We start from the raw sequence: 14,313 nt of genomic DNA, 5'->3' as shown, positions 1-14,313 counted from the left end.
ATGGGTGTCAAATGAAGAAATTACAAAGCCAAGACTCCAGTCCATCGAGGAAGGGACATAGTATAATCCTTGCTCTTATTCAAGAAATGTTACAATCGTTGGTTTCTTTCAAGAAAGGTAAAGTGAAGAATCCACCTAATTATATGCTTCTATCTGTTTGTAATGTGATTTATTTCAAGATTCTTGCTAACCAGATCAAGAATATTTCTTCCTTTTTCTTAACTTTACGAGTAAGTGATCAAACAGCCTTTTGAGGAGTAGAGCAGAAAATGCTTTTGCTTTACATGGATTCTAATTTTTGAAAATCTGCAGTATCCATATGATATTTGAGAAATGGGAAGAGTTCTGCACTATTTATCCAAATACATTGAAATTGTTCTGAAAGGCTATTTTCAAGGCAAGAAGGAATCAGGATTGGGAGAGAAGTTATTTCATGCAATCATTATATGTACAATAGCTATATAGAATCTATCATAATTAATGATTAAAATAAAATCGCTATACATATAACAGTAGTATTTTATAATTCATGTAGCTCCTTATCTATTTGTCATTTTAATTGAGATATTTACTGGAAATCATCGATCCCTTTATCATTGAATTATTCACCTATATGGAGATTACAAGGGGCTAGTGTGGGTTTTTGAATTTTTAATTTTTCATTATATATTTAATAAATTTTTATAACATTGGTACTCAATTTTTTTTTAGTTTATATATATATTATTGTACTATTTTTTGAGTATATAATATTATTTCTTCAAAATATATAAGCAATGAGTATAATTAATTTTTTAAAAAATTAATTTTATATATAACATTAATCTAGTGTTGGAGTTAAAAAAATTTTTTCGTGGGATCATTTATTTAATCGGTTAATTTTAAGAATATATAAAGAATTATAATTATATATTAAATTTTTAATCACAATTGAAATTTGAAATACTTGTAAATAAAAAAATTAATTTCAAAAAGTAAATTTCACAATTTTTTAATTGTTTAGAACATTAAAATATTAAAATGTTAATTACGATTTAAGAGTATTTCTTGTTACTTATTACTTATGCTACCCAACAGAATTTAAACATAAAATATTTTTATGCATATTTTAAATTTTTATATATTATTTAAAATATTAAAAACAAAATTTTGTGAGTGGATTATCTAGTTTTTTTTAGAAAAATAAATTATATAGTTTCTTATATAAATATATATTAATTTAAAATATAAAATTGACTCAATTTTATTTTTTTACTAATTTTAATGAAAATTTATTTAAAATATTTTTATATTATATATATTTTTAAAAATCTTTTTATAAAGTTTAACGGATTAATTGACAACACTTAATAGCTTGGAACTTTATCACTGTGTTGGCCTCTTTTTATAAAGTTGCTGCCTGTTTGAGACCACTTCCCCTTTGTTTTGTGTTTATGCATCCTTGATTTTTCCCATATGGTTTAATTAGTTTTTAGGGGTTCTTAGTCCTTTCACAAAATTTTATCTTTTTTTTTTTTTCATATTCATCTTTTAAGTCTACCAACATTCCATGTCCAAATGGGGATGGTAAGGGTGTGCATAAACTTTATAATAGTCACTTAATTTTAGTTTTTTAACTAGATTGCCCTTAAACTGTGATTTGCTAGGGCTGTGAAAAAAAATATATCGATAGGGGAGTATTCTGTCTTAGAGGAAAACATCCACACGAATAATGATAAACGAAGAGAAAATGAGAATATCGGCTTGAATAACACAAACATTATGAATTTTAGATTTTTGTATTTTGACCTTGGGTTTGTTAATTTTATGTTTGTGGACTATGGATTTGTTGGATTTCTCTTTGTGGTGGATTTTCTAATTTTCTTTGTTGATTTTGTAGTAGGCTTTTTTATTTGGTGTATGCTGATATTGGAAAGATATTGATGAAGTGGAATTTCAGATAAGAGAGTGTCTATATGCTTTGTATGTATAAGGGAGACAGACACAGGCAAAGAAAGAGACAGATAATAAAACCAGAGACAGTAGACCAATGGTAAAGACTATTATAATTAATATTTAGGAAAATTATTATTTAGTTTTAATATTTTAATCAAATTAATTATTTAATTTTTTTATTTTAAAAATTATATTTTTTTATTTTTTATTTTTAATTTGTTAAACTATTTAGTCTTTTCATCAATTTTTCCATTAGTCAATAAATTTTAATATCAATCAAATTATTAGTTTGATCCCTGTATTTTAAAAATATATTAGTTAGTATAATTTAATTCTATTAATTTTCTAGACCATCTAATTATATCTTTATGTCCAAATTATCTTGACCCCCTTCCTTCTTTTTTTTTTTTTTAACCCTCCTTATTTCTCTCTTTCTTTATTTTTTTCCTATATAGTCACACCCGTCTTCCCTCATTTTCTCTCCCTTCATTATCTATTAATAAAAAATAATACAAGTTATCTATACAAAAATATTAGTAAGTTCTTTTAGATCTCCAACTAATTAAAGTCATAATCAAAGAAAATTATTTTCGAATATAGAAAATACAAAAATGATGCATATAGAATTGAACAAAAATACTTAAACAATTAAAAAAATACAAATACAAATTAAAATTCAGTTTCCAACAACAATGTCACGACATAACCTATGGGCCGGACTGGCACTAGGACTTGGGCCAATCTAAAACCCTCGAGGCCCGTTGTAAGCCTAACTATTCCTTAACCCAACTCTAAGGCCCATTTGGGCCCAATTTCAAGAATTCAACTGGATAGAGTCCGGCCATAAAGTGGACCTTTCAACGGAGAGTTTTTGACTCACCCGACCTGTAAACACAATATATAATCAATTGGGGAGCTCAGCTCACCCTCCACATACTCAATGTCATAAAAATAAATGGGAGCTCAGCTCCATTATCCAGTCCATCAAACATGCATACAATATAATACGTTTACAGGTCCAACATGATAATTATATTATAGACCCAAATCAAATAAATACTTCTAACACATGCGAAAATTCTAGGAGTTAACAAAATTACACAAACATTAATAAACAACCTGCGAAGGAGAAAAGCAGGTTAACCATAACAAAATCCTCCTGTAGCCTAAAAATAATGAACAAGAGTGAGCATTCGACTCAGAGAGTAAAATATTAATTTTAATCATAATCTCTATAACTATCTAAAGCTAATGCACCCTGTAGAGTGAAATGCAACATCAACAATATTTTCACATCATAACAGCAAAAAAAGTAATTTGGAGTACTCACACACCCAGTAATGTCAAATCATAAATATATGGGAGCTGATCCTCTATAGAACTTTCTTTAATCCAACCTGTGCCAGCGAAGAACTCAAGCAGGACTTTCGCTTAATAAACCAAATCGGGGTCCCAGCGAAGAACTCAAGCCGTGTCTACCCCGAAGGACCAGGTCCCAGCGAAAATCTCAAGCCGTGTCTACCCGTCCTGTCCATAACCAACACTATACCACACGCACGCCAACGCACGCACACTGCTCCAAATTATCATAATAACATCCATAGCACTTTACAGTTATGAATGTAACATAAAACGTACCTAGAGTTTAACTACATAAATATTTACATATAAGTGATGCATGGGCATGTTTGAACATATAATAATATCGAAATTACAATTAAAATTAATATTTTACTCACAGACTTAACAAATACCATGTGGCGGCGGAGGAAGAAGGTCAGCTCACACGACAATTTTATTACAATTATTTAATACAATTGACTCAATACAAATCAAGAAAAGACCAAATACATCCTAAGTCATGTCGAAAATCCAACAGAGTCTCCCCTATACCTAGACTTACCCAACCTGCAAAAAGGCTAAAAATACACTTTTATATTCGCATACCATACTCCCACAACTCAATCATATCACACAACCCCTCCTGGGCCCATCCAAACAGTCATCAATCACACGATATAAAATTACAGTTTAGTCCTTATAATTGACCATTTTTGGCAAAAACTACCCAAATAAACTCTAAAAATTCTAAAACTTTGCCCCGCGGTCCTTAGCAATATTTCTAGGCTATTGCAAAAAGAATCATAATTTTCTGAGCTACCACGAATATTTTATGAATTTTTAATCCTATTTAAGCACTAGAAAATTACGAAAAAGTAAGGTTCGGGTTTACCTATGCCAATTTTGACTCAGGGGATGCGCTCGGGACATTTGACAATGGTGGGGTAGCCAAAATCTCGATCCGATTCGGAGACTTTTTCTGTAGCCGATCTGTCTAGCCGAAAATTCACAGACCCGAACAATTGTCGAATTTTCGCGAATTGAAGGTACCTACACAAAGCCCACAACACGAGAGTTAGTATAAAATTTTTATGGAATTTTCTAAGCTCATTTAATGCTCGAAAAAATACTACGAAGTTCTGTGGGACCCATCGAAAAATGGTGTCGAAAAATTTTGAAATTATATTGCCGCGAAGCTCTCGACGAGTGGAGCACTTTGGTACTCTCGGTTTTCTCGTGTGGTTTACGGTTTGCGAGAAATCTAGCCCAAAAGTGGGCTAAAACTTCCTGAATAAAAATTGGACAAACCGCTGGATGGATTTTGGTGTTCTTGGTGTCTATGGAAAGTTCTCGAGGTGTAGATGTTGTTTGACACAAGACCTGGCCCAATCGGTGGCCGAATCGGTGGAATTTTGACCGGGAAATCGAAATGGCTCGCTCGTGTCGGTGGGTCTTTGCACGTGTTTTCCGGCCGCTTGGAGCATCGCCCGGCCATGGGGAGGTGGTGGGGAGACGCGCCGGCGAGGTGGGGTGGCTGGGAAGGCGGCGGTGCAGCCTGGGGGTGAGGGAGGAGAGAGAAAATGGGAAGGGAATGAGGAGAGGTCGGGCATGCGAGGGAGAAGAAGGAAGAAAAAGAAAAGGGACAATCCGATTCGATCGGTCCAGTCCGATCCGGTTCGATTTATGATACAAAATTTTAAATTTTTACTATGCCTTGGGACAAAAAACGAGGCCCAAAAATTTCGAAAAAAATCTAGAAAACTAAAAAAAATTCGTAGACTCCAAATATATTTTTAGTTTTGCCACGTGGTCTTTAAATTAATTTTTAAAAATTATCAAAGTTTTATATTTTCAGGAATTCAAACCCGATTTCGAAAATCCGAAAAATTTTAAATAATTTTCTAAAATTTAAATAAAAATAAAAATATTAATATTACTCACAAAATAATAAATTTAAAAATTTGGGGTGTTACAAACAACATTTTCATTTTCATTCAATTTAGGAATATTATGTTTTTTGAAAATTTGTATTTTTCAAAATATTAGAATCAGCTAATTAATTTTATTAAAATAGAGAGATTAAATAATAATTTTTTTTAAAATATAAAAACTGATTAATTAGTTTGAAAAAATTAGAGAAATTAAATAGTAATTTGACTGGTATTAAAATTTATTGATTAACATAAATTTTGATAAAAGGACTAAAAAGTTTGATGAAAGTAAAATATAATGACTAAATAATATATTTTTAACAATATAAAAACTAAATAGTTAATTTCACTAAGATAAAAAAAAATTAAATAATAAATTTTCCTTAATATTTTTATTTATATACTCTCTCCGTCCATTTTGATTATGTACCTTTTGTTTATTTTTATTTATCGCATTTAGGTTTGATTAAGAAAATTATTGGCCAAATTCTTGAGGTAAAGATTTAGTTGAGTTGAATTAAGTTGAGTAAGAGAATTATTAGATAACTTCATTTTTATTAAACATGACTCGGACCGATCGATCAATTGACCCCTAAACTTTGATTTTTAGAATTTTAGATTGAATCATTGTGAACCAGCCGTGCAACCGTAAACCGGGCTGAGTTTAAATCAGACCGATTGCTTATTTGACAAAAATATTTCAAGTTTGCGCTGATGCCATAGTATGAACTAAATACCTTATGGAGCTATTTTCATGCCAATAACTTTACTACAAAACATTTTAACTAAATGACAACAAAGTACCAAGAAAATTAAGTATTTATTTATTATAAGTAATTAAATATTTTAAAATTTTAATTATTTTTTAAAAGATATTTATATATTGAAATATAACTAAATTTATTTCAATACTTATATATAAAATATATAAAAGTAACTTAATTACAATATGACATTACTATTAATTTTATAATATTTATTTAACAATATATTAATTAAATTTAAGCTCAATTTCATTGAATTTTAAATTATTAATTTTCTATTTTTAACGGTTTAATAACCAAGTGAGATTTGAAAATCTTAATAAAAATATATTAGTAATTGATTAAATTATTTTTTATTTCACTTAATTATTTTAATTTATTAATTTTAAAGAATTATTTAAATATTTATTATATTTAGTAAAAATAAAGAATAAAAATTAAAAAAAAAAAACTTACCAAATTTAAAGCTATGTTAAGTGATAAGCTGGAAAGCTTGCTGTTTATACTATCCTGGGAAGACCAGCTACTTGTTTAATTCTATGGCAGGACCATCTTATCTTTACACATGCACTTGTCCAACCTGTCCCACTGTACTAGGGGAGTTACCATTTATGATTTTGAGGGTTAATTGCACCAATCGTCCTTGAATTTAGTGGCCTTTTCATTTTCATCTTTAAACTTTAATTTCTTAAAATAAAATCACTCAAATTAAATTTTATTTTAAAAAAAAAAATCACTTTCACTTGCAATAATAAGTTTTCCACTCAACCTTGAAACTTTTCTTTTAAAGTCTTTCCCCACTTTATAATCAACGATGAGATGAGATTTTGTAGTGGCATGAATTTCTTCTCTGCTTCTCTGGAAAAGTTGTGGCTGATCTGTAAATTAAACCAGAGCCTATTATGGAGGATGATTATCGCGACGAGGAGATTGCTTCTTTTCAAAGATGGATAAAATAGTAATTTTATTTTTTTGAATTGGTAAACCTGCTATTGCAGGTATAAGATAGCAGGTAAGAGTAACTTTTCTTGAAATGAAACTTAAGTTGAGTGATTTTATTTTAAGAAAAATGAAGTTTAGGGACGAAAATAAAAATTCTCCTAAATTCAAGAAACGATTGATACAATTAACCCATGATTTTGACTACGACACCAATTGTCAAATGCCTATCATCTTTTTTACTATTTGATCTAATTGCTGTGAAATTATTGATTTTGTTTAACGATGAATGGTAGGAAATTGGGATGATCTCTAGGAATTTTGTAAACGGTACTGAACAGCATCGTTTATTTCAAAATGATAAGTTTTAAAAGGGCAAAATAGTCTTTTTACTGTGCTTAACGAGAGCATAATTGTCTAAAAAAAAATCCTTGTTTCAAATTGGGACAGTTAATAAAATTTTTTAAATTTTAAAATTTTACATAATAAATCTCTTACGATTTCTAATAATTAATTTATAAATAATATGTTGATATAAACTAATAACATGAATAATAATTATTATTTTTTGGAGGTTAAATTTCATTTAGTTAATTATTATATATTTGGTGTTTTATTATTTCGTATTATTAAGAATTTTCATAATTGATTTGTGAAGAAAATTATAATCAATTTTATCACTATCACACAGAGAAAAAAAAATTATACACGTCACCTCTACTCTGTATTGTCCACTTCAGAGTGTTACCTATAAATTAGCTACTGGGAGTTACAAAAATTTTATTATATAAAATTTTAAAATTAAAATTTTTCTTTAATTTTCTATTATATTTCAATTTCAGATATTATTATGTTACAACTTTTAAAGTTCAAAGTAACTATTAAAATATATTTAAATTATTATAAGTACTTTATTTTTTAAAGTAATTTTATATTTATTGATAGTGAAATTTATAATTTTTTATGATAATAATTATTAATAAAAAATTGCTCAATTTCATTATATAATTTATTAATTATTTATTTATTTATTAATTTCTTTAAATTTTTTATTAAAATTTTGAAAATCTAAAAACGTTAATTGAAAAATAAAAATTTAGAGTGTTACATGTAATGTCCAATTTTTTTTTAATTAAACAATTTTAGTTAATTAAAATATAAAATGCATAATTAAAATTTTAATTAGATTAGATTTACATTTTAAAATAATATTTTAAAACTTATTAAAACAAAAACAAAAACAAAAACAAAAATGATGTCATATCCTTTAAGATTTCATTCATTATATATTTCATTTTAATGTACAAATATTTATGTATACTTGCATGCGCCTCTATTTTAATAAAAAATAAATAAAAAGAGAAATAAATTTTAAATTATTTATATATAATTAGATTTTGAATATCTAAACTATCAAATTAATTAAATATTACATAATTTAAGGTATTAAATACTAAATAATTCATATAGGAATAATTTTAATTCAATTAAAAAACAATAAATATGGAATATAATTATAAAATTGATAAGAGCACAAATAACACCAAATAACCCCAAATTAATTAACTAATAAACAAATGTAATTAATTATTCTAAAAATTATTAATTAATTTATTTTAATAATAGTAAATAAGTGTTATGAAATAGAAATAATTATAAAAAAAATATAAATAAAATAATATGATGTCGGCTAAAGGTATTTAAATGATATAATAAAAATGAAACTATGAAAATAATTCTAAAAGAAGTTGGGGCCCATAAAATTCCACCGTCAGAAGGCCAACATGGTTCGTCATGTGATCGGCGAAATATGCGCCAATGACAACGTTGCGCCTTTTATGTGAAGCTGACACGTATTTTTATGTTTTTTATTATTATCCGGAAAACGCCGTTTTTCATATAACTGAACCTGATGCCCACTCGCCCTCCGTCTTCTGTCAACCCACTCTCCCACCGCCGCCCCCGTAGCCTAGCATCTAATTACATTTTTTAACTATTTTCTCCCTCAAATCTTGCAAATTAAATATTTAAATGAAATAAAAATATTTAAATTTCCCTTTTTCTATAGAAACAAAAATTTGTATTATTTTAAAATATTCTATGTTGTGTTTATTTGAATTTTTTTATCAATTAATTAATATTAGTTTATTATTCATTGAAAGATTTTTTTTTTTATAATTATAGTATGATGATAACACTAAAATTAAAATATAATAATTTAAAGGCCAAAGTTTTATTTTAGCTTCTTAACTTAGGACGTATAATTATATTAATTTTGACCAAATTTAATAATCAAACGTTCTATTTACAATTTAATTTCAACTAATTAAATTTAAATTTAATGATGTTAATTAATAGTATTAAGAATATTTGATAACATAAATTATAAAATATGAAATATTTTTTTACAAATTTAAAATTTTGTAATTACTTGTATAAAAAATTAAAATAAAACCTAAAAATTCTTCAGCTTTTCTAATTTTCCTATTTTTTTTTACTTCTTTTTCAAAATCAAATTCATCACCACTAAAATTAAAATTAATTTATTTTTCGTCTTCTTTTCAATTCTCCTTTTTATCTCTCTGTTCCTCAACTCTAAATTCCTCATAATCTCACCTTTGTATCCCTCTCTCTTATTGGAGAGATTTTACAGTGAATCAGGTATTTTATTTAGGACTAATACATGAAATGATAAATAAATCATAAAATGATACTTCATCAAAAGAAGTATTTATATTTTATGAAAAAAAAATATAATTTTAACATATGAGAATAACTAAATTTTATATGGTTCACTTATTTATATGTGTATGACTCTTTTTAGCTCCACATGGAATTACTATTGTATAATTTCTCCTCTTATTATTGCTTACAACTCAAGCTTGCTCATTGTGCCACTACTAGCTTAAATCCAATCACTATTCTTCACTCCTCTAGGGATGAGTAGAATTCGGTTAAAAGTGAAAATTTCAATCGAATTGATTTAATTCAGAAATTTAGTTTGGTTCAATTTAGAATAATTAAGAAATTAGTTTATTTAATTTAGTTTGATTTTAAGAAAAAAAAATCTAATAAAACTAAATCTACCCAAAATAAATGTAAGTTAAATATAAGTATAACACATTCCTCTTTTGTAGCTTAGAGGTAGATGATTTATGCAACACTCCGACAACCAACAAGGGCAGTGTGGAAGCAAGGCTCTATTGGTAGCCTTTTAAGAGGAAGGGGGCGAGTAGAAATGAACCGCATCGAAAAGGCTCAAGGGACAAATTAATGAGGTCAAGAAGACCAAAGTGAACAACACTGTCTAGTAGTCTTGGGTGTGACAATTATAATATCTGAACTAAAACCTCCCTAAGTACGATGTTAGTTTAGGGACAAATCAAAGTGAAAGCTAGTGGACCTATAACACCTAATGTCCAATGAGGACGAGTGTGGAAGCAAGGCTTCGCTACCAAGCTCCTAAGCTAATAGCATTCTAGATAAGGTAGGTTAAAGCGAATAATACTATCCAATGGAGCTGAGTCAAGGCAATTTATAAGGAATATGAATTCCTAATTTTGAGACCCAATAGCCTTACTTTCCCAATTAAATTTTTTTTCATTTTTATTGAAACCTGTAATCCTAACCATCCATCATTTCAAAATGATCTTAACTTTCCAATTCCTACTGATATATTCATTCTATCATTTCCTTTTCCTTATTTCTTCTTTGCCCATTGCCCATTGCCCACCTCTTCATCACTTCTCTCTTCTTTTACCCTTTTCTATTTTCCCTAAATTTCTTCTTTGTCTACCTCCCATCTCCCCATCTCCTCTCTTCTTTTGCTCTTTATCGAGCAGCCCCATAACAATGATACTTTTATTTATTTTTTCTTTATTTTTTTAATTTATTTCTTTCAATTGCTTTTATTATTATTGATTTGAATGATTGTAATTTTGAGTTTCTATTAATGGAAATTGTATTTTTTATATTTATTTGAAATTGATTCTGATGATTGTTCTCATATTTGTGATTTGAATATGAAAGGAAAAATAAAAATTCAAAAGAACTAAATATTTAAGCCAAATCAAATAATTTTATTTTTATTTTATATAAAATTTAATATTTAATTTTTTCGATTTACTTCGATTGGAAACTAAATCGATGGCTTACTCACAATGTTGCAACCATTGCTCAGTGTCCATTCAATCTCATCCTAATGTCTTTCAATAAAAAAAACATCCATGTAAAAAAGCAATTAGAAAAGTATGCAAACAAAACAATGAAATCCCAGTAGTAAGAACTATTGGGTTTACAACTTTGTTAAGCCACAGAATCAAAGCCCCCTATTCTAGAGGATACACTCTGGACTCAAATTTTAGTCTATAAATATCAGACTTATTTTAATTCTGTCACCACAAAATACACCTCCACTATTCTTAGAAAGAAAATTACAGCCTATCTACATGAGGTCAACCACTTCAGACCAAAGGCTCAGATTTTAGAATCAACCTCTATAGGTCCAAAAGCAAAGCCTAAAAGAGTTTCAGACTACAGTTTAGAGATATGGCAAAATTCACAAGATATGAACACTGAAACCAAGCCTTTTGATGAGCCTGAAAGCTCCTGGCAGAAGGATCTCAATGGAAAGTGACAAATTTATAGTCATGCAAGTGGACAATTCAAAGAGCCCCCAAACCTGAGTTAAGCATAATAATACTCATGCGGTGCCAAGATACAACAAGTTACCATGGCCAAACAAATCTCAAAGTTTTTCCCTTTTGTATTATTATACATAATTAGATTTAGAGGACTGTAGCAATGGATCAATGAACTAGCATTTTCTAATACACAGACTCTACTAAGAGTGGCAAGTGTAGAGCATACTCATGCCTTAGTAGAGGATTATATGAATAAGATAAAATTTTTAACTTTCAGGAGAGAAAGAGAAATTTAGAAAGTCATAAGACAAAGAAGCTGGAATGTTATTTCTTGATAAGTCTTGCTAAAAATAAAACCAAAGCTCCCTTTATATAGGAGGAGAGCTATAACTATTACAACTACTTTTCATACAAATACATGTCTACCTAATAGTTAGGTAAGGACATCTAACAAGATAAGAACTAGTTAGGTAGGCACATGACTCATACTTAACTAAGTCATACATGAAGACAAATAACTTATCTAACTGAAATTAATTATACAGATATATATCTTTCCAGCTTCAGGGGGACAGTCTATTGCCAATTCACATGGAGTTCTGACGATATCTATCACGGGTTACATATTATGAAGCTTATGCCAGTATAGTCTACAAGTTTAATTTTGGATTTTATGGGTGTCCTTTGGTTCTGTTTAGAAGGGATTCTGTCTACAAGGAATTTTGACTAGGAATTAAATTACTATTATAATAGTCTGAGTCATCAGAATCGATGTCCTTGTCATATAAATCCTTCTTTCAAAAGCTTTCAGGCTCATCAAAGGGCTTGGTTTTAGAGTCCATATCCTGTGAATCTTGCCATATCTCTGAACTATAGTTTGGAACTTCTTCAGACTTTGCTTTTGGACTTATAGAGGTTGATTCCAAAATCTAAGCTTTGGGCCTAAGTGGTTGAGCTCATGTAAATAGGTTGTAATTTTCTTTCTAAGAACAGTGAAGGTGTCTCTTGTGGTGACAGACTTGAAATAAGTTTGATATTCATATACTGAATTTTGAGTCTAGAGAATCCCTTTAGGATTTTTAAAGAAAGGATGATGCAGGATAAACAGTAAGCAAAATTCCTTACCATCATCTGATGATTTATGCCGTAGATCGTAGTAATTAATGATCTTTTTTAAGTCATTACACCATTGAGGGATTGGCTTGAACCATTTAAGAAAATTCCATATTGCTTTTTTCTGGTTGTTCCTGTCATTTAGGAAATAGTACATGGAAATAGTGGAGACTTCAAAACCAATAGCATAGAGAGTCATCATGCACCATAAGAACCATTTTTCTTCATGTAGCAGGTCATCTGAGGGACTAAAATAAAAAACCGTGAGAAATGGAGCATCTGGAAGGAACTGAGTCTGGATGTCTTTATATTGTCTGAGGACATTGGATAAGTTTTGAAAATGAAACGAATAGTTTTTTACAAATTCAACAATTTAGGACAGGGTCATTATAGGTGTGCATCCAAGTGGAAAGTTTCTATTACTAGAATGAGGAATTGTGGTATTTAAGCTTTAGCGGAGCTGGAGGAGTCTGCTATAAAGATGAGAGGAATTGTTTAAAGAAAAGTGAATAGGGATATGTTTGGAGGTCTGGTGAGGAGATCTAGAATAAGATTGAGATGTATATGTTGGATTGTATAATTCTATTTATCAAACTAGCTTTTGAGCTTCAACAGTTGTGATTCTAGAAGAGTCTTATTTTTAAAATGAAGTACCTTTGAAAAAGATGAATTGTCCATCACTATCAGAAAATGATGGCCAATAAGATAAAATTCAAATTTCTTGATTCCATTCTTAATGACTAGGATCTCCTTATAAATCATGTAATAGTATTTTTCAGATTCTTTGAATTGTCCACTTGTATGACCATAAATTTATCGCTTTTCATCAAGTTCTTTAAGTAAAATAACACCCTAATATTCATCATTGGTGTCAATCAGGAGAATCTTTTTTCCTGTTCTTGGAATTTTTAGAGGAGGGGGATTTTGAGCTATTTTTTAAAACTTTTACTGTTATGGTCTATTCATTATCCTAGGTGGGAGCCTTCTTTTTTAGCATTTTGGAAAACTGATTGGTGTATTTGAACACATGAGGGATAAAGTCTCTGAGATAGTTGATAATTCTAAGAAATTCCTGAATCTGTTTGACAGTAAGATTTGTATCTGAGAATTTGGGCAATTCTTAGAAAATGTGAGGTCCAGGCTGGTACTTTCCATTTTTAAATTTCATTTCCAAAAATTTAATATTAGTTTGGGCTAGATAGCTTTTTTTTTTTCTTTTTAGATAGCATAATCCCATATTATTGGACCAAAGAGTGAAATTGGGCTAAGAGTTGTTTATGGGTTGAACTATCTTTTGAAAATAGCAGAATATAATCAATGTAAATTAGAGCACCATGAAGAATAGGCTCAAAGATTTAAACCATGGCCTTTTGGAATAATGAGGGGACAACTTTAAGCCCGAAATGCATTACGGTCCACTAATACTAAACATTAGGAATGTAAAAATGTTGTCTTGGATTTTCTGCTGGATCAATTTTTAGCTGTCAAAATCCTGCTTTAAGATCAAACTTTGAGAAGATATGTGTTTCTTGTAAGTGAGTGAATAGAGAACTGATCCTGGAAAGTGACAATTTATCATTTATTAAGAAATGATTTTAGGGCTTACAGTCAATGACTAGCCTCTTTTTCCCTCGAATTCTTTATGAT

The sequence above is a fragment of the Hevea brasiliensis genome, chromosome 18 (genome assembly GCF_030052815.1).
Source record: "Hevea brasiliensis isolate MT/VB/25A 57/8 chromosome 18, ASM3005281v1, whole genome shotgun sequence".
NCBI classification, from domain to species: Eukaryota; Viridiplantae; Streptophyta; class Magnoliopsida; order Malpighiales; family Euphorbiaceae; genus Hevea; species Hevea brasiliensis.
Note: the sequence above shows the minus strand (reverse complement) of the source record.